This window comes from Hydra vulgaris, chromosome 05 (genome assembly GCF_038396675.1).
Source record: "Hydra vulgaris chromosome 05, alternate assembly HydraT2T_AEP".
In the NCBI taxonomy this organism is placed as follows: domain Eukaryota; kingdom Metazoa; phylum Cnidaria; class Hydrozoa; order Anthoathecata; family Hydridae; genus Hydra; species Hydra vulgaris.
Window position 1 is genome coordinate 19,404,832 of NC_088924.1, and position 26,111 is coordinate 19,430,942.

Genomic DNA, 26,111 nt, shown 5'->3' on the forward strand with positions numbered 1-26,111 from the left:
TTCCTTTTCAGACTCACCCTATCATTGCACTACTTACTACTACCCTAAAGGTGACTGGGATTCTTTTTGTGTGATTTTTTTTGGGACGGTCCTTGGGGTGATGACTTTTTTCTTCTCAGCTGATGAAATTGATGAAAAAAGGTGCTGTCAGATGCTAAGCTCCATTATTCTCAATTCACTTAATCTCGTATCTTATCTCAGAAGTTAGGCTCTAGAGACTTTTGGAAAATCTTCATCAGTGTCATTAGCAAAAGTAGATCTGACATTTCATCTCTCAAATAATGGGACTGATCTTATTACCTCTTCCAAGGATAAGGCAGAACTAATTGTAAAGAACTTTTCTTCTAATTCGACTCTCGAATCTTATGGCCATTCTCTTCCTTCCATTTCAATTAAACAGGTTAACCCATTGTTAGACATTCAAATCACTCCAGCTTCCATTGCTAAAGTCATATCTTAATTAAACTCTTCTTTGACTTGTGGTCCAGACAACATTCCTGTCATAGTCTTACAAATTGTTCTCCAGAACTCTCTTTAATTCTCTCTAAACTATTTAATAAGTGCTTGACTAAATCTAATTTTCCTGCCTACTGGAAAATGGCTTCTGTTGTTCCAATTTTAGAAAAATCCAGAAAACATTCTGACCCCTCCAAATATGGCTCAATCAGTCTTCTGTTATTAGCAAGGCCTTTGAGTCTTTGATAAATAAAAATCTTACATTTATTCTTGTCTTGATAAGAAGCCAACACTCTCTGATTGCTTGGAGGGGGAATTTGAGCTTAAAAAGGATCTCACTTCTACCACAACATAGCGTTCTTAACTGGCTGGTGAACTTTAATTTCGATAAAACTCAATTTTTTTTGGCTAATCGTTAACTCAATAATCTAGATCTTTCTATATTTATGAATGGTAATTTACTGAAAGAGTCTTCAACCTTTTGTCTTTTAGCTATTAATTTGATCTTTCTTGGAAACCATATATCAAATTAATAGCAAAATTAGCGCATGGTACGGTTGTATCTCTTTATTGTGCTTTTTAAAAATTCATAATACAAATATGAATTTTAAAAAATGAAATAGATTTAAACAATATACCTGATTCTAGAATATATCTGAATAATTTAAATTTTCAGTATGAGATATCCGGATAGTCATTAATGCCAGATAATTGGAAACCCTAGAAATATATAAACATTGTTTAAATCTGATTTTTTACTAAAAGCATAAGTTTATATCTTAAAAGAAACTTTTCACGATTTGGTAAATATAACTGTGCCAGTAGCTTTAATCTGTGACTATTGGATAATATTAGCCTTGAACAATTGTCTACTTGCAAACTTATTCGAAATAATAATAATTGGTAATGTTGTATTTTAAATTAGCTTGATTTTTGAAGAGATGAGAACAGCCTTGAACAGATGAAGGCATCTGCATGAAAACTTATTCATATAAAAATAAAATAAAACACTGTACAAATATCAAATTAATTTATTTACGTAAATGGCAGAAATATTTTGGAATTTTTGTCTATTTTTATTCTTTTTATTAAAGTTTTCACGAGTCTACATCAAATGCTATTTATAGTCACAAAAACTTTTTTTAACATTTGTTAATTTTTGACAATCAATTCTAATCGAATGTTCCTCTGTTTATATTAACTATACAATCGAAAAACTGAAGGTAGACCAAGGCATACCAAGGATAATTAAAAATGACCTTTGAAAAATGCGTTTTATATAATGGGAAAAAAAACGCAGAACATTTTTAATGGTTTTATACTCAAGCTTTATTTGTTTTATATTCTTTTTAACCAAGTCACGTGTTAACTTTGAGCTGCGTATTCAAAACTATTACTGTAGAAACTAGTTTGAATCATGTATTGATTGCAGATTGAATGTAGACTTGATGCTAATTAACTGCAGGTTGATCATGAATTGATTCAGGTTAACTTTTGATTAAAGTTTACCTTGAAATATCCATCTAAATACTTGCGAGTCAATTTTGAGTAGATACAAATTTCTTGAAATTTCTTTGTAAAGCTTCCCCATGCATTAGTTTATTTAAAAATAATTTTTTTTTAACAAACAAAAGAATTAAATCTTCCTAAAAAAGTTAGTTTTAAAAACCAAAAGTAAAAGTATATAGGCTATTCCAGGTGGGCATAGATGTCTGTAAGACGTTTATAAACTTATTATACTGTGCCAGTTGGGTTGCTTAGTTTAAAAATGTGCTTTGATCCAGATGTTTGAAAGCAAACAGACATTTTATAAGACAATTGGTGTCTAAATTATCGAAATAATCTAATTTTACTTATTTATCATACACATAAAATACTAATCAGTCATTAGGAAAAAAAAAAAATAATAAACCAAAAATATGCAGCAACCTATAAAATTTTTGTGAAAAACTTTCTAGAAGTTGTAAAGTCACCTGTTCAACGTAATCAATCACTGAGTTTCATTATTAATAAAAACTTGTAAATTGTAATTTGATGATTTCTTTAAAGTTTTAAAAACTTTTTTGTTGTTGTAATTTTTGTATTTAACATGTAAGAGCAAACTGTTAATACAGATTAAATTGGTACAAAGAAAAAACTTTGTTGGAACGCAGCTGTTGTTTATGCTTTTTATCTTAAATATTTAAATGTATGCGCATGCATTCACTGATATAAATATTTTTTAGGTGCGTGTCATATGATTTACTATCTAATAGAAGACATCCCAACTGGTTTAGAGAAAACAAAAAATATCACTGAAATGCCAATACTGGACAAAGAATTTTTAATTTCATTTGATTTTATGCCATATTCATTTAGCAGTAATTTGAGTTGTATTATTCATTTCTTTATTGATTAAGATAATATTAAAAACGGTTATCCGGGTGTCTGGCTCCACGATCTTGAAGTTCTTTAAGTTACAGCTATGATTAACGGTACTGATTTCATATTTGACACCCGTTTGGCACTTTCTTTAAATCAATAATCAAATATTGAGATCAGTCAAATTTTGATAAATGGAAATTATGCATACAAAATCAAAGTAAATGACACATATGTTGTATCTGAAATCAATACACAAGTTCGAAGTTTTAAAAATGTTGTATTATACGCTTCAAATCCATGAAATGTTTCTCAAAATGGTTCAATAAAAAATGTTTTTATTTTCAACAATCTAGCAGTTTTATCAAGTAATGTTCTTATTTAATTCTTTTGAATGCATACATTGTGTAGGCTAATAATTTGTTTCAAGGTTTGTATGTTTTTTTGTAGACTGTAAATCGATTGTTTGTTGACTGTTCAATTGACATTATTTAAGAATTTTGCTTTCTTTTTATTTATAATTTTGTCTGACATTGTAGTAATTGCAAACGAATTTTTCAGTTAAATAAAATGATTGTGATGTATTTGTAAAGATCAAGGATTAACTTTTAAAAATCAAAATACTATTCAATATATTATTCAAAAGATATCTTTTGAGATACAAAATACAGTTTTTTTTAAAAAAACAGACAAAAATTCTTTGTTTATTGGGAGGATATAAAAAAAGTGTTATAAAGAAAATAAAACAGTTGCCACTGTATTAGTATGCATTAACTAAGTTACTTCTATTACTGAACATACTGTTTTTGTAAAAACTGTATTAACAAGCGTTAACTCTGTTTATCAGTGTTTTTTAGTTTTAACCTGAAATTATTTTCTATTCTATATTAGTAGTTATGTTTTGAAATGATCAAATTTAGTATATTACTGTAGGTTCTTTGTTACAATGGAGCAACTGGTCAAGCTGCAATAAATCCAGTGGATATGGCTATAGTAACAGAACAAGATATTTGGGTAAGGAATGTTTCACAGATTTCCAGGAATGTTATAAATATAAAGGTAAAGTAATGTATAAATATTTGTCTAAGTTTTAACATAAATAACTGTTATATGAAAATAAAATCAATATGTCTGACTTGAAATTTTTTAGCATATTTTTGTTTGTTTTTTTACTTCGACATTGTATGCACATCTTTTTTAAGTATTTCAAAACAGGGTCATTCTATGCCTATTGGATGTCGGATTTTGCTGACGCTTGATTTTGTACATACATATGTATGAAAAAAGGCTTCCCAATAAACATTGAACAGTTGGTAAATAGTTGGCCCGATCCTAATAACCAACTATTAGCTACAGTTGGGCCAACAGCTAACTATTTAGTTGGTACAGTGAAAAAAACGTAACGCTTTTACCAACACTTAGGCAACTGTTTTATAAACTGTTGATACCATTAACGGCCCAACTGTAAAAAAACAGATGGCTAAGAGTTGGTACCAATACTGGCCCAACTATATGATTTTTTTCGCAATTTTTTAAATTTGCTTTTGCACTTTAATTGAAAGTGCAAATGTTATAAATGTTTACAACTATTTTTACTACTTGACGTGATGGTGAAAAATGAGTTGCATTTTGAAATCAAAATGAGAAATGCTATACAAAAAACAAATTGTTTGCTGGGCACCAGAAAGAAAATTTTTTTGGTTGACCTGTGTAATAATACAGTAATAATCATTGTAATAATAACAGTAGTAATAACAATAACAACTACAACTATAATATAACAGAAGACATTTACAGCAGTAGCAATATTGAAAAAACTAGCACTAAGCAACCCTTAATAGGGGTCATGAGTAATTAAATCATTAATAACAAAAACACATTAATAACTTGATATATTGTTTAAAAAATTAAATACAAATTTATCTATAAATAATATTTTAACTTTGACTCCATATCAGCAATATCATTGCTTATAGTTAACGACATAATAATAACGACCGCATTAACATCAGTTAAGTTCTTTTTAAAATCTGTCACAAAACAGGTACAAGAAAATGGAAGTCAAGTAAAGCCTGCAAAAATCTAAAAAAAGAAATAAAAAAAAGTTATAATTTTTAGTTAAAAAAGAATTATTTGCATTTTATTGCTAGTAGAATTAGGATAATAATATAACAGAAAATATAAAGAATAAAAAATAGCTTAAACAGCCTAGGTCTATCGACACAAAACCCAGCAACAATAGCGCATAGCATAAAATATTTGTAAGCACACAATACTGTCTCCCAAGTCACTAAAAATGTTTTATTAATTCTCCCTCTCATTTGAGAGAGAGAGAGAGAGAGAGAGAGGGAGAGAGGGAGGGAGGGAGGGAGGGAAAGAAAGTGTTTCCAAAGCAGCATGTTAAAAAAGTAAAAAAACACGCAATAAATAGTAGTAACTAGTTTTATAATGTTACCAGTAAAAAAAATTATTTTTACCTTTGTTTTAATTTCCAGCATTTCTTAATTAAGCTCCAGCTTCTCTCTAACTGTTGACTAATGATTAATAGAATAAATTTCACATCATATTCAATTTAAAAATTAAAACCATGTTTTAACAGTAAGCAAACTAATCAAGTGATGACAAAGGCAATTAAAAAAAAAAAGAACATAATTATGTTTGAAATTGCAAAAAAAGTTAAAATTATTTAAATTCAAAACTGTTATTAATTGTTACTATAAATAGTAAAATTCATACTTTGCTTTGTTCTAAATTGTCTAAAGTAAAATCAAATTAACAGTCATTAACACTACTTGATACTTAATTCTGGCAAATAAGTTTTCTGCTTGTTGAGTAGAAAACTTACTTGCCAGAATTTTTATTTCTTACATTTCCGAAATTTCCGAAAAAAAAAAAATCTCTTTTACTTAAATACAACTATTTTCAAGTTACCTAATAATATTTACATAATAACTTCTTTAAGCCTAATATTATCCACTTCATTTTCACTATTATCATTAAACATATTGCCAGTAACCAAATACGCCATGGCCTAGGGGCCCCGCAATAAAAGGGGCCCTAAAACTAAATTGCAGCAAAATTAAATTTTAATTTTTGGAAAGTGCATACATTTTCATTAGAAAGTAACTGTGTAAAAAATTTTACTTTTTTATTTTTCTACATATTTTCGTGATTAAAAAAAAATAAAATATTTTAAAACGAAAATTAAACGAAAAGCATTTTGCAACATTTTGTTCATTAGTATAAATAATAACTTTAACGAACAATCAACTCAACAATTTTATTTAACATTTAACATTTTTTTAATAACATTACGTTTTTTAATTAAAAGTTCAACGAAGAACCTTCTAAAATATTATTTTCTACAATTACTTGGTTCAACTTATCAAACCAAGAAAAAACTATAATTAGGGCTGTTTTTCTAATTAATTAAGGTTTACAATAGTAGTAAACATTATTTATTTGCAAAACAGCCTGATTAATTTTCCAGATTGATATTAAAAACGGTAGTTAATAAATTTTTTTAAATTTATTTGTGCATAATGTTTTAAAATGTTTGATTTAAAATGAAATAAATGCGTTTATTTTAAGAAAAATGTTGCACTCTTTTAAGTAAAATATCTTAGTAATTGAAGAAAGTAATTGTTTTAAATTTTAAATTGCATTAAACTTAAGCGATATTTTGGACGCTTTTAAGTAAAGTAAATAAGTGCGCTGGGAAAAAAGTAATCATAAATTTTTAACGTTTGTTTTCCTGTTTATTTTTAACAAACTTTTGCTTATTTATGTTGGCTATTTTACTTAATTTTAATAATAAAAAATAGTGGAGTGTTATCTATTAGTAAAATCAGTGCTCGTAAACAATAGCAATTAAATTAATTAAATGTGTTCATTTTCAGAACCTTTTAACAGATATGGAAAGAAGCTATAAAAGTGGAGCTGCAAGAAGAAAGAAAAAAAAATAAATAAAAAAAAACATAAAGAAACATCAAAAACTTGATAGTTTTTTATTAAAAGCAGAATGTCATGGTAATTCACCAACTTCAGCTAATCTTGCAAACTGTGGCATAAGTAAAGAGGCAAAAATATTGGATTTTGTAGAGGACTTAATTAATGAAACTCAAACTTTAAACAAGTAATCAGAGCTCATTAAGGAGAGAGTATATTTCCCTATCGATTTGCCATTGAATAGGAAAAGTGATCCAGGACTTTATGGAAATTCTTTCAGCTGAGGATATGCCATTTTGGATAGAGAACGGTCCGTTAAAATGTCAAAATGCAGATTATGACAATAAATCCTCTAAAATGATGTATCAAGATCGCAATCTATAATGCTCAAAAAGCTTGTTAATGGGGAAAAAAGTAAATGGTGAAATGTTTAATAGAGAATGGCTCATATATTCCCGAGAGTTAGGTTGTGTATTCTGTATTGTCTGCAAGCTTTTTGAACCCTCAAAATGTGCTTTAGCTTCAACGGGATATAAAGATTGGAAAAAGTTAGGGGCATCAATTCACGGGCATGAACACTCATCAGACCGCAGAAAAGCTTCATTAGCATACTTTCACAGAAAATTTTTTTAAATGATCAACTTCTCAATGAAATTCGCAAAGAAAAAAAACTACTGGAGAGAGATTGTAAGAAGAGTTATAGCTGTAATTTGCACATTGATCGAAAGAAACTTAGCTTTCAGAGGTTTAAATGAAAAATTTGGGTCTGAGAGCAACGGGAATTTTATTGGTCTGCTTGAGTTGATTGCTCAGTTTGATCTTTTATTGGCCAAACACATAAAAAAATTATGGTGGCAGTGGTTCTGGAAAAACAAACTACTTCTCAAAGAATACATGTTTTGAATTAACCGTACTGATGGCAAGAAAAGTTTTGCAATCAATCAGCGATGATGTTTTAAAATCTAAGTATTATGAATTATCAGTAGATTAAACAGTGATGCGAGTGACAAAGATCACCTATGTGTGATCTTGAGGTACATTGATCAAATTTCTAATGAGCCTATTGAAAGATTTGTCAACTTCATTCACATCTGATGATATGCTAAGTTACAATTCTTGTGGTATCCTCAGACACCGTCCGTCCGAGTGGAAAAAAGTTGAAATAAAAACGATGAACCGACGATAAGCAAGGGTCCGAGGAACTAGAGTATTTAACCGAGCGATAAAAGTGATGAACGGATTAAAAAAAAAGTTTACCGGTTTCAAAAAAAAGAATGACGCGCATGCGCATGCGCATGCGCGCAGAAAAAAGAAAGGATCAGGTGTCAAAATTTTTTTATAGAAAAAGGTTACAAATGAAATGGATTCTGTTCCCTAAAAATTGCGCATGCGCAGAAATAAAATTTTAATGAAGCGTGACAAAAAGCATATAAATAGTGAAACGGGTTTATAACGATGGAATCGAAAAACAAATCTGACCAAAAATGAGTATTATTGATTATGTTAGGTTGGTGATGGATTGTATATATATTCCTTTTATTGCGTTAGCATGTTTTCTTTATATTATTATAGTGGAAGGATTACCCACGTTGTTTAATATAATATGGTTTGGAATATGCTTGTATTTTTTTATTGTATTTTATGCTATTGTTTCTATTATTGAAAATTTTAAAAATGTCAATGAATAAAATGATTTATTGAAGCGTGACAAAAAGTATATAAAGAGTGAAAAAAAAAATAAATGGGTTCATAACGAATGGAATCAAAAAACAAACCGTTACAACAATTTCAAACTCCAACGACAGTAGCAGTAGTTCAACCTTATAAACCTGATCCTCCAATAGATAATGGTGGTACACACGACTCGCATGGGAATCGTATTCGATATTTTGAAGTGTATTAATCAATGGAAAGTAGCGACGATATTAACGCTTTCTAGATTGTTTATTGTTATTGTAGCAGGAGGATATTTATTTGGAGCGTTACTAGGAGTTTTTATATTACTTGGAACAATGTTGGGATTTTATATTTGTACTAAATTAATAAAAAACAAAGTGTAAAAATTTTTTTTATATATTATAAAATATTATTTTCCAGTTCTATTAATTCCGTAAGAAATTCCACCAGAGATAGCTCCACCCAAAACAGCTCTACAAATGGTAGGTAGAAGAGCGCTAGTAAAAGAAGGTAAAACGACTTTAGCTAAAAGAGGTCCAAAAAATTTGCCACGCATTCGTCTTGTTCTGTCTTTTATAACGTCTTTTGTAATGTCTTTTTTTATACATTTTTTTATCGTGGTAAAATAGATGATAATAAAGTCGGTGCTAAAAATGCAGCTAACAATGGTGCAAATTTACCACGCATGCGTTTTCTAAAATGTCTTCTTAAACGTTTTCTACCTGCGCCTTTTAAGGGAGGTAATTAAACTCTTCCTCTTCCTCTTTTTCTATGCATTACGTCATGTTTGAGGGCGGTGAAATTAAATATATATTGTAAAGTCGTGTTTTTTTAACATGATCAAATTTAGTTTTTTGCATTTGTTTCTTTTAAGCTACATACCAAGGGTAAAAGTTTAAATTTTCTTAAAAGTACTTGCTAAATCTTCTCCTCGTTTTTCTTAAGCGTTTTCTACCTGCTCCTTTTAAAGGTGGTAAATAAACTCTTCCCTTCCCTCTTTTTTTACATGAACTTTTTTTATTTTACAAGCAGTGCAACACAATTTATTACGCATTGCGTTGTTTTTGAAGATAATCCAAAGCGTAACCTCTACGTTTGATTTTAATAGTCGTTTAGCAAAATTTTTCACTTTGGAAAAATTTTTCCTTTCCCTCTACGAGCTTTATGATGACGACGGTGTCCGCTTCTTCTTGTACGCCTGCGAGCCATGAACACGACAAATAAAAACAACTAGATTTAAGAAATTTTTTTAGAAATAAATAGCAGTTCACTTATAAAATAATAAATACAAATAGGGTTCGTTTGATAAAATTAAAAATAATTTTCATAACAAATTAAGACGATTTAAATTTGGTAGAAATATAGTTGATTTCAGTGTCGTCTCCTGCCCCGTTCTCTATAATTTGAGCTGGATATTGCAAATACATAGTAAGTATTCCCCTAAATTGTTCTGTAAATTGAACATTGATTTGAAACGAATTATTTACAGCAATGGTAGCAGGAGGTTTATCGTTGATAAAATTATAATCACTGGTGGTGTCAATGACTAAAGGTTCGTAAGTGTTATTAGTAGTAAAATATCGATTAGTATGTCTCAAAAAACTGTCATCGTCTGCAGTATAAAAATCTGCAAAATTGTTAATATTAAAAGTAGAGGCAGTATTTCCTTTACACCAGGAAGCATAACTTCTCCAAATAGACCATTGATCGCCTTGCTTTGTCAAATCGTATTCAGTAGTATCACCTGCAGAATTAACATATGTTCTTCTGAAATTATAAAGTGTGACTTTTTTAATAATGTTGCATGACATTTCAACGGGTGTACAACAATTTTTGTTTAAATGATCACTTTCTTTTTTTGAATTAACGAAAAATATAATGCTGTGAGGTAAAAGATCTGCTGTTTTTATATTTCCCAAATTGACAGTGACTTCTGCCACATTTTCTACGTTAGTGACAACTTGTTCGTAGTGAGCAATACGTAGTAAAGTATACATTTAGTCTTTTTTACTGTTGAGATATAAAGATTTTTTCAAGGGTAAACTGGGTTTGAGTCTATACTTATTGCAATAAATCATTGGATTTTTAATAGCCACTCCCACATTAGCAAGCGATGTTATTTCTGCGTCGGTAATAGGTCTTATCCATTCTAATAGTTGATTCATATCATTTTCAATATAAAATTCCAATCTAATATGTTTATTTTTTCCAAAATATTCTTTCATTTGAAAAATTTCACATAATAAACTCAAAGGTACTCTAAATTTATAACCTTTATCCTTTATTCATCATAGCATTATATCTATCTCTCTGAACTATTTAATAGGAGGGAGGTGTTGCTGAATTGAGAGCTCTGACAACTCCATTAGGATCAGCTGCCTGTGCAAGCGTTTTGGTTTCAGCAAAACTGATGGCGTTAGCAGCAGTATCAATTTCTTCTACTAAACCTAAATTAGGGTTAATCATCAAATCTCTAAAAGCTTTTGTATAACTTTTTTTTATCAACATTGTTTTAAATCGATCATAAGAGCGATTAACGATAGCATTGTTAGCGCAAGTAGTGTTGTTTTTTTGATAATTGGGATAAAACTTGATTGTTTTAATTAAAACATGAATAAAGTTGTTGCAAAGACAAATTTTATTGAGTAAAGCATCGTCTGCTGTAGGTGTAAATCTTGTTTGCGTGCTCAAATTTTTATAAATATATAAATCAAAATCCAAATACCAATCACGTGGATATGTCCATTCGTTAAGTATAGTGGTAAAAGTAATTAAATTAGACATGTCAGAAGTAAGATCGTAAGAAAATTTTTGATTATTAACAGCAATGACTTCATCTTGTGCTTGAGCTGTTTGAAAACCAGGATATTTTTCATTTAATAGCGCTTTATATTCTGCGCTAATATTACCACTTTTTGCTTCTTGCAATAAACGATTTTCGTGGTCTGCTTGTGCCAAAACATCTTCAATAGTAACATGACCGTTTGTATTAGGTGTATAACGGTTGCCGTCACCGTCTCTCATGTATTTAGCTAACGAACCCATTTTTTTTTTAAAAAAAAAAACATTTTTTTTTCTATTTATTCATCTTCTGATTCTGAAGTAGTTTTTTTAAATGGTATTTTTTTATTTTTAACGTCTTTAAAGCACTATTGTAACTAAGTTCTATTAGACTTTTTTTGTTCAATTTTTTTTTCTTTTTGTCGTTGTTATTCTGCATGAGTGGACTCGATAAAATGGCTCTTTGTTGAATAATGCAGTTTCTACATAAACCGTTTATTTTGTCAACAGCATTGACTTCTTGAAAACATTGTGAACAAATGTGTAAAGGACTAGATTTCATTTTAGGTCTTTTTTCAAGAAGTTCTTCTTCTTCTGAACTTTCGGTTTCAGATTCTGAATATTTTCGTTTTTTTTGGTTTGGATTTGATTTGTTCCTTTTTTCTCCTATTCTTGGAGGGTTTTTCTTCTGGTATTTCTTCTTTTTAATTTTTTATTTTTTTAATTTCATCCAATTCGGATTTCATGTTTTGCAATTCAGATTTAGTAGAATATTGAGTCAGTTGATTTTGTAATTGTTGCATGTGATTTTTAATTTGAGTGAATTGCTCTTTAGGATTTACTTTTGATTCTTGCATCATTTTTTTTTCTAAATTGACTGAATTTTTATGATATCTTCCTTTGGCACAAAAGAGACTCATTTTTTTTGTAAATAGGTGAGAGAAAAATAAGTAACAACTTTTTTTTTCTTTTTATATTTTCTTAATCATAATAAAAAATAAAAGACATTATTTTATACTAATCAAACTAGTTAATTCTAAAACGGAACCATTTGAATCTTTAACGTAGGATTAAAAAAAAAGTAGAACTAAGATTATTAAAGGTAAGCGGTTCAGATTTTGAATTGAGAAACGACCATCTTGTTTTTTTCCAATCGTTTACATCGTTGATATCAAAGGTGGATAATTGTCCTTGAATAGAAGTATTACGATTTTTTGTAAAATCAATATTGGTGGTAACTTGAGTAGGATTGGTGTACTCTAATAAATTGAAAAAAGCAACAATTCCGGGAACATAAATTTTGTTCATATACATTCCACAATTTACAGCTTGATCGCATTTGATAAAAAAGTAAGCGTCTGTAGTAGTAGGAAAATTGGAAACGGTGTTATTAATATTACTAATTTGTACAAGAGTACATCTTAAGAAAGCGAGTTTTTTTTTTTGAATTTTAAAATCGAGTGTCATGGTGTTGGTCATATTTTGATCGACTTGCATAACAAAGGGATTGATTTGTTGAGTTAAACTGTATTGATCTCTTTGTAAAAGTAAAGTATAAGGTACAGGATTGTTTCCAACAGGTTAATACATTTTTAAAACGATATTTTTTAAAAGCAAGCTGTCTGTCCAAGTTTGTATAATCGTACCGTCGCTTTTTTTTTGATAAATAAATTGATCGTTGGGCGAAGTGCAATAAAATACCAATTCTGCTAGATTATTTCCTTGTAATATTGCTTTGACACTATTTATCCATGTTTTATGAGACGGTGTAGTCGCTCTTTCAAAACTAGTTGTAGTGACAAGAGGTACTTTGATAGAATTTGAAAATAGAGATTTGATTTGTTCGCAATAGATTAAAACTTCAATAAAAGTTTCTGCGTTATATTTAGCGATTAAAGCGTTATCGCCTGTCCACATTTTGTAAATGTCATCAGGTAAGTTGGAAGGTAACACTTGAAAGGGAGTACCTTTTTTTTCGGGTTCGCCAATAATTCCGTTTGAGGAAACATAACTGGTATCATAATCTGAATAGGAATTATGACTCATTTTAACATCCAACATGCCTCTCATAAGGTAAGTGCTCAATATAATGGGTGACAATAATTTTCTTTGGAAGGAGGGTAAAGAAAAAAAGGTATAAAAATTTGATACTCCGTCAATAGGTTCGGGAATACATGAAGGTATACCTTTGGGTATATTGGTAAGATATTTACTAAACATGTTAAAATCGGGTCCTACATAAGTATGATCGGCAAAGGTCAAGTTGTTTAAATTGAGATTGAGTAAATTGTTTGTTGCGTTTAAACTTTCAGTAAAAACATCCATCATTTTTAATTCTCTTTCAGGCCATATGACTTGATATGTGTCAAAAAAAGGTAAAGGTAAAGTAGCTAAAGGTATATTTTTCAAAGTATAACGATAATAATGTCTTAGGTTTGTATATTTAAAAAAAATTTGATAAAAACTTGTTAATAATTCTACAGGTTCAGCTCCCAACTCAGATGATGAGACATATAGTAATCTGGTCGCCGTTTCTCCGCGAATACTTAAAAAAGCAGCTTTAACAATATCTGTAAATTGTGGTAGTACTATTTTTTCACTGGTATAAACTCCGGGTTTTGCAGGGTTTTTAGTATCAACATGTTCATTCCATATTTTCCATAAAGATTGAATGCGAACGGCGTCGGTGAATACACGTGGAGTGTATTGGCTAAGAACAGTTTCTATATTAAAAACGTTGCCTAGATAGGCTATTGTGTTGGTGTTGGTTAATATTTTTAATAAAAAAAACGCAATTTGCCACGGTACAAAGTGTTTCATTTTTGATTTTGTGCTTTCTGCAATAGGTAATATGTTGTGAATATAAATATCTAAATCAACGCTGAGAATATTATCATCTGCAGTTAACGGTCTTGTATCCGAAAGTATGTCGCCCTTAGATAATGAGGGGTTTTTATAATTGGGTGTCAGCATGATATGAATAAACGGATGAACAAAAGTATCTTCAATAACGTTTAGAATAATCTGTCTTTCGGGTGAAACAGCTACTATTTCTGCTGCGCTTAAAAGCGGATGTTTTGCATATATTACAAAATTTTTACTAGTGTGAGTGTTTAAGGATAAATTGTATATGTTGTCGTATAGAGATTTAGTATTAATATAATTATATTGTAGTAATTTGGTAAAATCTTCTACAACGTAGGCACTTGCAGATGTTCTGTTTGAAAAAAAACCAAAATAAGATAATCCTCTTTCTTGTACGGTTAAAGTTGAACTAGATCGAATAGGTTGTAAAAAAAAGAAGGGTTGCTTGCATATTCGTTTCTTTTATTATAATACCACAATAAGTTATAGTTGGTTCTATTAGCAAATGGGGTGGTATTGACGTTAAATAAATTTTGTTGAACATTGCTGTTTGCATCTAAACTAAACTTTATCATGGGCATATTGACTACAGCTGTTTTGTATCTAAGTACAGTGGAAGGATCAAATAATAATTTTGGATTAAAATATTTCGTTGATGAAATTTTAGCATCTTTATAATAATAACTTGAAAAAAAGTCTGAAAAATAGAGCACTCTATTTAATTTTGAATTATAAAGTTCCAAGTTTCTAATAAAAAAATCATCTTGTCCGCTATGGGGTGTCATAACACCAAAGAGTTTACCTCCACCTGTTGCATAAAAGGTCGACATATAACTCAAATGATGACTACTCATGTTTTCCATATCTAATATGTCATAGCAAGGAAACGTGTCACCTAGTAAAGGAATATGATTGACGTACAAGACAACATTTTTAGTAACAAGATAAAAATATTTTATGGGTCTTGTAGGATTAGCAATCATGTCGCTTTGAATATCGGATAACATTTTTTTTATAGCTGGTTTGGATTCCATTCTTAATCCGTAAGCGTTTTCAGAAAAAGATAGGCTTTCGTCTACTCGAGTTAAATTAGTAGGTACGTCCATACTGGCTAAATGTAAAATGGTGTTATTTTTAAATGTGGGTTTGTCGATATCGTTAGGTGTCAAGGGTAAACTAAAATCGTTCAAAACATTATAATGCACGCTAGCTTCATTTTTATTTTTAATTTCGCTAAAATAATACGTGCTACAATCATATTTAATTACATCTAAAACATCGTCAAACGTTAAATTGTTCATTTTTTCTTCTTTTCCTGCAGTTTTTTGTTCAAAGGTTTTAAAAAAGTGGTAACATATTCGTTAAAGTTTTTATAATAAATGTCTTTGTCTTCTTCGTTAACAGGTAACAAATCTTCTCATTTTACTTTAAAAGTCGTATTTAAATTGCCTACTATTCCTACTTTATAAATTTAAACGGGTAAATAACCTTCTACTGAAGGGTTAGTGTGCTGAGAGACTTTGATAATAATTACTTTTTTGGTAGTGTCCCAATACGGTTGATCGCGAATAGTCGATTTGCTAAAAGTGTCTTTGGGATCTATTTTATATTTTTTCAAATAACATTCGGTTCCAACGGAGAGAGGTTTGTATATTTTTGATTTTTCGTTTTTGTATTCTTTTTCTACTCGATGTAACATGTTGGAAGAAAAATGATGTCCTCGTCTTTTTTCGTCTCGGTATTGATCGACTAAACGTAGAGCTTTACCTTTGGCGTTGTCAGCATCCAATTCATCAGGAGCGATTCCACTCGTGACTCGTTCTTTTTCGTTGAGTTTTTGTTCAATGTCCTCGATATAAAAACTCCAATTCTTTTTTTGAAGTTCACCTTGTTTTTTTAATTTTTGATAAAGTTGTTTTAATCGTCCTATAGTTGATTCAGCCAAGTAAGCTTTTCCATAATTTTTCGAACTAAAACGAACAATGTTTTGTTCATAACACTATTTATCCATTTTGTTGTTAAAAAATTCACCACCTTCATCCGTTTGCAAGTAGATAAAAGTTTTATCGTCTCTTTTAATGTCTTCAAAAATATGTTTAAAACTGCTCAGCACTTTGTCAGCTGTTTTTTTACTAGTGACTCTCAAATAGACTTTTTTAGATACTCCATCTACCGCAACCTAACAAAATTCGGGTCGATGAGAAGCAAAATTTAAATTAAAACTGTTCATGTCGGCCAAATCAGCTTGAAAATATTGGCGAGGTACGAATATTGATGTGTTTCGTAAACATAAGGTTTACGAGGGGCTTGTTTTTTAACGTTGACATCTGTTGTTTTTTTAAAAAGCAAAGTAACGTGTGACCAAGCGGTGATGAGTCCGTTCCATTTGGTATAGATGGAATTTTCTAAAAGCGCTTTGAGTTGATCATAAAATTTCAAATCGGTTAGATTTTTTTTTAAAGTGTCCAATTGTAATAAAACTTTTTTAATTTTGGGTACGTCAGTCAAAGCAAACAAACGACTCGATAATTTGGTTAGTTGATCTTCTACAAGGTTGTCAATAGCGTCTCTCAAAACATTGTCCATTTTTTAAAAAGTCGGAATATTTTGTTAGAGCGCTTTTTTCCTCGATCTTGTTTCTATTGGTTTTCTTCTTAATTCTAAACGAGCTTTTGTAGTTAATATTGGAGTTTCACTAGTTTCAGTTGAAGCACTAGCTTCATCAGGTAAAGAAGTGCTAACTGATTCAGGTAAAGCAGTAGCACCTAATAATGTGGGATCAGTTTCAGGTTCAGTAGATGCAGTTGTTTCAACAGGTTCTTCTTCTTTTTTAGTTTCTATCGGACCTAAATAAGGATCGGATTTGGGGTAGGAATTTCTAATAAGGAAGACTTTTTTAAAGGATGAGTGAATAAATTTCTTTTTTTTAAATGGCTAACATGTTTTAAAGCGTTGGCAAAAATTACAATATTATTAAAATCCATTTCAAAACATTTTTTATAAGATATTAAAAGCAAATTTAAACGACCAAGTTGAGAATTATACATTGCACCCTTTATCATCAACATTTCGAGTAAACTTTTTTCTTTGATTGTACTTTCTGTACTGTAAAATTGATTTGAATTGGATTTAATATGTTGCAATAATCCCAACATACCTCCTTTAGCACAAGTTTGTTCTACTTCTTCTTTTAATAGGGCCACATCTGTTACATCTCTAAAAGGTAAAGATGGTACAGTGTTAAAAAAAGTTTTGAACGCTAAATAGACCATCGTTTCTCCGATGGGTCTGCTGGCTAACGCGTTTTCGTTATAGTTGTTTAACATTCGAACAAACATATCTTTATTAGATAATAAATAACTGTTGACTTAAATGTATTCTCTCAATATTTCAAATTTAACACCTCGAATCATTTTGCCATATTGTATACATCTTTGTTGAATAATGTCTTTTGTTTGTGTTAATATTTCAAAAGCTCTACTTCCACCAAAACTTTTATCGCTGAGAGATTCGCTTTCTATAAAACTAGAAGTCATAACAGTGTAAAGATCTCGAGCTAAAGCGCTAGCATATACACCTTCGGAGGTTAATTTAGTTTCGTTTCGGAAGGGTATGTTGTATTTTCTAACAAAACTCCATAATTTGGCAAAAGTGAGTTGTCTTATTTGGTAATAATCAGCTACTATTCTCATGTTTGTTACAGAATGAGAAGAAGTGAGTAAAGTTAAAAATTCGTTAGCATATAAGGAATATTGTTTTGGATCGTTTATTTTTTCAAAGGCAAAGCTGCTGACATTGTTAATAATACTAGCTATAGATTCTTCTACATCTACGACGTTGGCTAGGTATAAAATATAAATTTTTAAATTGCTTAGAGTGGCTTTTTCGTTTCTCGGTTTGTAAACGCGTAAAGAAATTTGATGCGATCCAAATCGATAATTGACTTGATTTTCACACATGTCCACCAGCTGTTTAGCCAAGTTGGGAATTTTTTTTACAGATTCGTTTCGATAAAGTTGTTCTAGAATTTCGCTTGCATTGGTTGTTTCGTGAAAAATTTAAAATTTATTTGGAGGCGTCAAAGTGTAAATTTTTTTATGAGCCGATGGAATAGTATTTAAAGTAGTAGAACGCGGTAAAGTGTTTAATCTAGATTGAATAGAGGTGGGTGGTGTAGCAGTAAGAGAGTTGTCATGAATAGGAAATCTTTTTAAATTTCTCATCGTATTTAAAGATTCGCTTATATTTCTTTGATGGATTTGAACATTAAAATTGCTTTGTATATTCAAGTTTAAAATGCTTTTAAAAGCATCACCTCCTACGTTGAGATAGGTTTTCCATTTTTCTTGATTGCTGATTAAACTTGTAGCTATATCACTATCTCTGGATAAGCTCAGAGACATTCGATGTCTTTGTTTCTCAAGATTCTAGGTTACCTTGTTCGTTTTCTTGTTCATTGATTTGTAATAATTTTTTCTTAAAAACATCCATGTTGTAGGCATTTTTGGCTAATACCTTACGTAAAGTAAATAAAGGAGACTCGTTATAAGGTCTATATCTATTCATGTTTCATAAAAATACAAATTATTTTGAAAATACAATTGTTTTTGACAATAATCAACGTCAAACTGTTGTCTTAATAAATCGATTACAGTTTTTGTAGGTTGTATAATGTCGAATAAGATTAATTTATTAGCGTAATAATTTATAATTTCGTGATAAAGTTTAAAACGAGTAAAGTTGAAATATTCTTTTAAAACGTTGTAATTTTGATAAACAAAGTCTGATATAGCTTGATTTTTAACTTTCATTTTTTCTTTTTTCATGATGACTTTTCCGTTTTCGTTAAATTTTGGATTCGGATACAAATACTCTTTGACAAAAACTTTAATTTCTATACAAACGTATTCTTAAAAAGCGTTTTTTATTTGTTGTCTTTCGTGATCTGATAAAAGTTCGCATTTTAACATTTTTACAGCATTAAAACGCGTCAAAATATCTTTCATCTATATTTTAATTTCGTTTTCGTCAAAGTCTTTTCTTCTATTCATTTTGGGAATAAAAATTTGTCCTCGAACAGTCAACTTTTATCTCATGGCTTGATGTTTACTCGCTTTGTTAGAAGAATTGCATAATTCGTAATCGTTTTGTAAAATTCGTAAAAATTCTTCGCTTTCCCAATCATGTAGAATCAGAACTGGGTCAACAATCTGAAGATTCGTCTGTAGATTCGTCTGAAGATTCGCACAATCCATATCGTTTTTGTCTTTTAATTTCTTCGACTAGCTGTGTTGATTTCTCGCTTTCACTCTATTTTCTTTTTTTTATCGTATTTTCTTTTTCCTTAAATATATCGGTTTTATCTTCTTCGCCGGGTTTATTCTTCTTCTCTTGATTATAGTTGTTGTGATGCGATTTGAGATAATTATGATTTTTTAGATTAGGCGCTTTTACGTAGGGAAAAGATTGAAAACTAACAATTTTTTTGTTCACGCTCATGTCTTTATAATCAAAGTCCAATTTACCTTGAGCGTCTACTGGATTAAATACTTTTTGTTCTTTACTCGTAATCTGAGTTCTTAAGCGTGCAACGAAAGAGTTTCTTTTAAACAAAGCCAAATGTCCGAGTTGATTAGAAGTTTCTTTATTTAACAAATCGCTGATAACGTGATGATGCATTTTGCCGGTCGAAGGAAAATCGTTTTTAAATATTTTTTCAATTTCGCTGTTGTTATCAAAAGAAATGATACATTTGTAATGAGACACTAAATTGTTCCAACATTGACTGGCTTTAGAGGGTACGGAATGAAAAACGGTAATGGTACCTTCTCCGTGATGAGAACCGCTAGAACACGCGCTCGTGTATTGTTGACTTTTTAAACAAAAAGCGCTAATATCATCAAATAAAAGTATTGTTTTTAATACACGGTGATTGCTATTTTGAATACCGTATTTATCTTTGGAAAAACCAATGGCTCTCTGTATTACTGAATCTAAATTTTCTGAACTGGTAACTGTTATAATTTGATACGCTTCTAAATTATTCTTTGAAGAGTCGATAATATTTTTCCATGTTTGTGTTGACAATCGCTAGGTTCTCTCATTTGTATTACAAATAACATTTGGGCATCAGGAAATTTTCTACAGTGTAATAAATCTTTAGCCATAGGTGACTTTCCACTGTTTGTAGAACTTGTAATAATTGTATTTTCAGGATAGACATCTTGAGTAGGTTTAAAAATATTAAATTTCACTTGCGAATGGGTTTCTTTGTCTTTGATTTCAGTTTCTTTTGATGTTCGTTTTAAATAGAAATCATGAAAACCTTTTTCGTTTAATATTTTGGTGATAGATCTTTCATCTTTTTTTTCAAAAGGTTTTTCTATAGGTTGTTCTACACTTTTTATTTTTTGTTCAAGAGGTTTTTCTTCTTTTTCCTCCAATTTTTAACTAAGAATAAAAAAAAAAAAAAAACCTTTTTTTAAATTTATATCGTTTTTTTTATCAAAAAAAATTTTACAAAAAGCGGTCCAAAATAATTTTTTTAATGTCCATTCTTGGTATGATATTCATTGCGAAAAGTAATTGTACTTTATTTCCATTACGATTCCATATTTTTAACATTTCAAAAGCTTTATCTTCGATATATCTGTAATCTACATCAATAAGATCCAGTTCACATTCGTTTACTTTTAAATATCTTCCACACGTTTTCCAATCTCGATTTAATCGTTTTGCTACTTCTGTTAATAATATATTATCCATCTTTTTTATTTTCTAAAAGACAAGTGCAATTATAATGAATTCTATTGTATTCTTCACAATGAACACAATCTTCTTCAAACCATCCCACGTAACACGTAAAATATAAATAATCAATCAAACAATCAAGACAACAACTTAAAAATTCTTCAGGAATTAAATCTCGTCCGTTTAGAGTAATTAGAATCAAACGCGAAGTATAAGAATCTTTTTTTTTATTTTAAAAGTAATGAATTTCATTTTCTGTATTTTCTACTAAATAAAAATTTTTAAAACCAATTTCTTTTAATTTGTTTTCAAGTTGTTGCGCTGTTAATTTTCGTTTTAAAAAAAAAAACTCCATTATCTTATATTCTTAAAAAAAAAATTAACAAATTTATATTCTTTTTAAGATCGTATAATAAAGGGATCAAAACTTTTTGATTAAACATGGCCATTGTTTGATAACGTTCTGATTGTTTTATAATATTTTTTTAAATTTCAAGTAAATTTTGAATGTGTTCATCGCTACAAAATTTTTCTATATCGGCTAACCCTTTTAAATTGGCTTCTCGTATCGGTTGCAAAAGATAATGATCTCGAATTTCGGTCATGACTCCGTCATCAAAAACATAATTTTTTTTGTGTAAATCTTTTTAAAAATCAATAGTGTGTGTTTGTATTTTCACTTGTTTGTAATTGACACTCATTCTATTTTGTTCGATAGGTTGATTTTCTTTTATCACCGAAAAAGAAACTTGTTTACACAATCTTTTGGCACCAAAGGTATTGAATTTGTTGACATAATTTGAAAATAAAAGTTTAGAATTGGGCACTCCTTTAGCTCTATTTTTATAATAGTTTTTTTTCTTCGTCTCCGTTGACGCTATGAACACTATAACATTTAGGTCCCATAGCAAAAGCTTGCGCAATGTAATAAGAAGTGGGTATTTCGTTTAGAAAATGATCCGTTTCTTTGGCGTATAGAGTGGAATAAAAAAGATGATTCATTTTATAATTGGAATAATCCATACAACGATTGCCAATGTTTAAAAAATAAATTCATTCTTCTACCTTTTCGCGAAACGTTGTAAAAAGCATTTTGAGTTTCTTTTGCGTAATGAAAAAACAACCAGAATCAGTATCTGTTACTACCAAATGTTTTTCAGCTCCATGATTTCTTAATACTTGTCCCAATTCCCAACTAAAACGTCCTACATTGAGTTTGGCATAAGATAAAATTTGTGAAGCTACAATACGTAAAGAGGTGTTAACGAGTTTGCATTTTTCGCTGGTTGTTAAAATGAGAGCATTTTTATGATCTTTTGATTTTAAAAGTTTAAAGGCGTCTTTCATTTCATGATGATTGTCTTGATCGTGAAATAAATTACTTTTGGTTTTAACATCAATCATCAAACCAAACAAAGTTTCTTTAAAATAATCATCATAACTAAAATCACTCGTCTCGTATTCATCTAAACATACTTTTTTTTCAAAAACGTCCAATTTATATCTTTCAGGTTCAACACCGATAAATAAGGATCCGTTATATAATAAGTTTTGAAAATGAAAAGGAAATAACATTTTATTATTTTCGTCTGTTTAACCTTCTTGAATTAAAACAAAACGAATGTTTTGAAAATTGTCAATACTATTTTGAAATGCTTTTTCTTCGTGGTTAATAAAAGTAGTATTTAGTTTTTGTGCAATTTGTTGACTCAAGGTTCCGTAATGACCGTTAATTTGCAATTTGCAAGAAGCATCCACTACCTTGTCACCCTTTTTAATGGCTTCTTTTCTTTTTTATATATTTCGTTTTACCATTTTTTGAGCTAAAGGATAACGCCATAGAGGAAGCTTTTTGTAAATTTTTTCAACAACACATCCACAGCACGTAGTCAACCATATTAAAGTGTCTAAAAATTCACAAGTCTCATGCAAACTTAATTTCATAACCAATTTAAAAGTTTTGTCTTTTCTATACCGTAGGTTCCATTGTTTTTGAGGTAACGTTTGGATACAATTTCAGTGGGAGAATAATCTTGAAAGGATATAATTTCTTTTTCTACCATGGGTGAAAAACTTCCTACTTGGTCTTGATACTCTGGTTTTATAGTAATTTGACAATGCACTAAAGCATCAGTCGAGAAACCGTTTAAATTAACGCGATGATATTTTCGAATCACATCGTCTAAAGTGATACATTCCGAATCAAAAGAATATTTCATGTGAAAAGGTAAAGGTTTTAATTGAGCTCCTCCGTATTGTCCATTTTCGTCCATAAAAGTTAAACACCCTCTCAATTCGCTGTTTAATTTAAGTTCTTTTATTTTAGGTTCAAAGTAATCTGTATAAATAGCGAATTTTTGCGTACCATTGGTGGACATACCGCCTCGAATACTCTTTTCAATCATTTTTTGATGTTCGTTGGTCGCAGGATATTGGAATGGAATTAAACTGATGGTAGAATTTAATTTGCTGGTATAACTAAAAATGCTAACATGATTTAGAATATGAAATTTTGTAAATTCAAATGCTCTTTCGTCAAAGTCAATCATAACAGAACCTAATACGACCGTGTCGAGCACAGTATAGATATGCAATAAAGATTTTAAAGTTTTTAAACTTAAAAAGTTCCACAATTTTTGAACACCTTCATAAGCTTCTTTAATTTTTTTAATTTCTTTTTGTAGGTTTCAAGACTTCATTAAATCGTTTTAAACAAATAATTCAATAGGTGGAAATGTTTTATATTCAATGTTTAGGAGTTCGTATGTTATTTGCGAGTAAGGAAATAATGTTTTTTTAATAAAACAGTTTTTAAACTCTGGATTGTCGGTTAAATCATTTAATTCGGGATGAAAAGGTCGTAAATAATGCAACATGGTGTTGACAATTTGATTTTGAGCTTTTCGTGACAACATACTACTGGCTTGTTCTAAAGAACAGTTTAAAATTTTAAAACTATCTACAATTTTAATATGTTTACCGATGCAGATAATATTGACTTTGCTCACATTTTTAAATATAACAAAAACATCTTCCATGTTGCTATATTTTATAAAAGCATTAAAAGGTGTAGTTTCAGATTCAGCCAAATGACCGTATAACGGAATATCCAACAGTTTTTTTAAACCTTTAACAATCATATTGCGATTATCAAAAGAAGCATTGTCAGCAAAAACAGGACAAGTCAAATGCAGACTATATATACCTAAATTTTTGTTGCAATAATCGTGAGCCAATCCATACACTTGTCCTGAAAAATGATCGTTATCAATAACAAGATAATCTTCAAAAGCGTTAAGAAAAAAATTGCATTTATTTAAAACTTTTTCTCGATTTTTTTCATCTTGAATAAAATCAGATAAACTAAATTTTGTTTCAAATTGATTATTAAAAGCAACCAACATGGTGTGATACCATAATTCGTAGACTGGTTGCTTCAATTTTCTTATTAGAAACAAAAAATGAAGGTTATCTGTATATTCACCACTTTCGTTAATACATTTGCGAAAGATTTTGATTAAAAAGTAGGGATCTTCTAACAACTCTATAAATTCTTGATTAAAATAGTTTTCAAAATAGTGTTCAGTCATGATAAGCAAAGACAGTTGTTTCATATAATCTACAAGTTCAGCAGTGGTGATTCTCACATAATCACTCAATAAACCGTTAGTGGCAGGTAGGTATTGAAATTTTTCCCACCATCTACAACAAATGTAATACAAAGTGGAGACTCGAAATAAATCTTGTTTTATTTTTTCAGCATCGTTGTCGATTAAATAATTTTGAACGTGACAAGGTAACATGGACAATTCCAAACGTCCTACTCTTTCAAACACCATGTTCACAACTTGAATTCGTTTGTCGTTATAAATGCGAAATTCATTATGATTTAATCTTTCAATTTTTGAGGAGTCATGTGAGAAAATCTATTTTTATAAACATCAGATTGACATATTTTATCTACGGGAGTTCTACAAATAGAACATAAAGGATTTTCTTCTTGCCATATCAAATCTCTTTCTTCACTTGATATATTTAATTTTTCAAAACGCGGTAAACATATTTCATAAGTAAATCGAACCAAAGTATCTGCTAAAGCAATGATATTGTAAACTTTCAATTCCATTTTTAATTTTTCATTATTTTTACAATTTAGCTTTTCCCACAAGATACGTTTGTGTGTCTTGTGAAGTAAAGAAACTCCTGGTTGAAAATAGTCTGGTAGACAGATTAAAGGATTTATTTCTAAACTTTCAACCGTATTTTCAGAATAAAAAATCCATTGACTAATAACTTGACCTTGTTCGTCCAAACCAAACATTCTCTTGCTAATTTTTTATGAATGCATTGAATCACAATGGAATGACAATAATAATTCAACTCAGATAAAGGTTTGACTTTGGAAAATATTCTTGTATATTTAGAGTTTAAATTTTCATCTTTTTCAAAACAACGCGTCATAAAATAATCAATAGTTTTGTCTGAAACTTGACCAAAACGTATTTCATTTAAAACTCCAAAAAATTGTTCATCGTCTTTTTGTCTAAAGCATTGAGTTAAAACCAACACTTCCGTCATGTAGTGTTGCCATATTTGTGATTTAAAAACAAATTGTCCTGTAACAGGTGGCAATTGAAAAAAATCACCACAAGCAATCACTTGTACACCGCCAAATAATTCATCATAACATTGTCTTATTTTACAAGCTATTGAATGTAATAGATCAAATGTTTGAGCGTTAATTATTGAAATTTCATCAATAATTAAAACATCAGTTTCCAACCACGTTTTTTTAATGTCTGGATGCATATGTTGTTTATAATAATCGACACTTTTAACACCAGTTTCTATACCAGCAAAAGCATGTATTGTGACACCATTGAGTAAATAAGCTGCTTTTCCTGTACTCGCAGTAATATGGATTGTTTTATAAATTTGTTTACTTTGAGCAATTTGGTTGACAATATAACTTTTTCCACATCCAGCGCCACCAGTAATAAAAAAATTCTTTCCTTCATCAAGCCATTGAAGTGCTTTTTGTTGTTGCAAAGATAACATTTTTATTATTCACTGAAAAAAAAAAACCTTTTTTATTTAGAATAAAAGTACATATAAAAAAGTACATATAAAAAAAATAAATTTAACATTTTTTATCGTAATTTAAAATTTTATTTTGAATACAAATATATTATAGCGTATTTTATAAAAAACATCATATATATAATGTTCTGTTTAACAAGTCGTTCCACTTTAAAAAATAAATCATCTGGTTT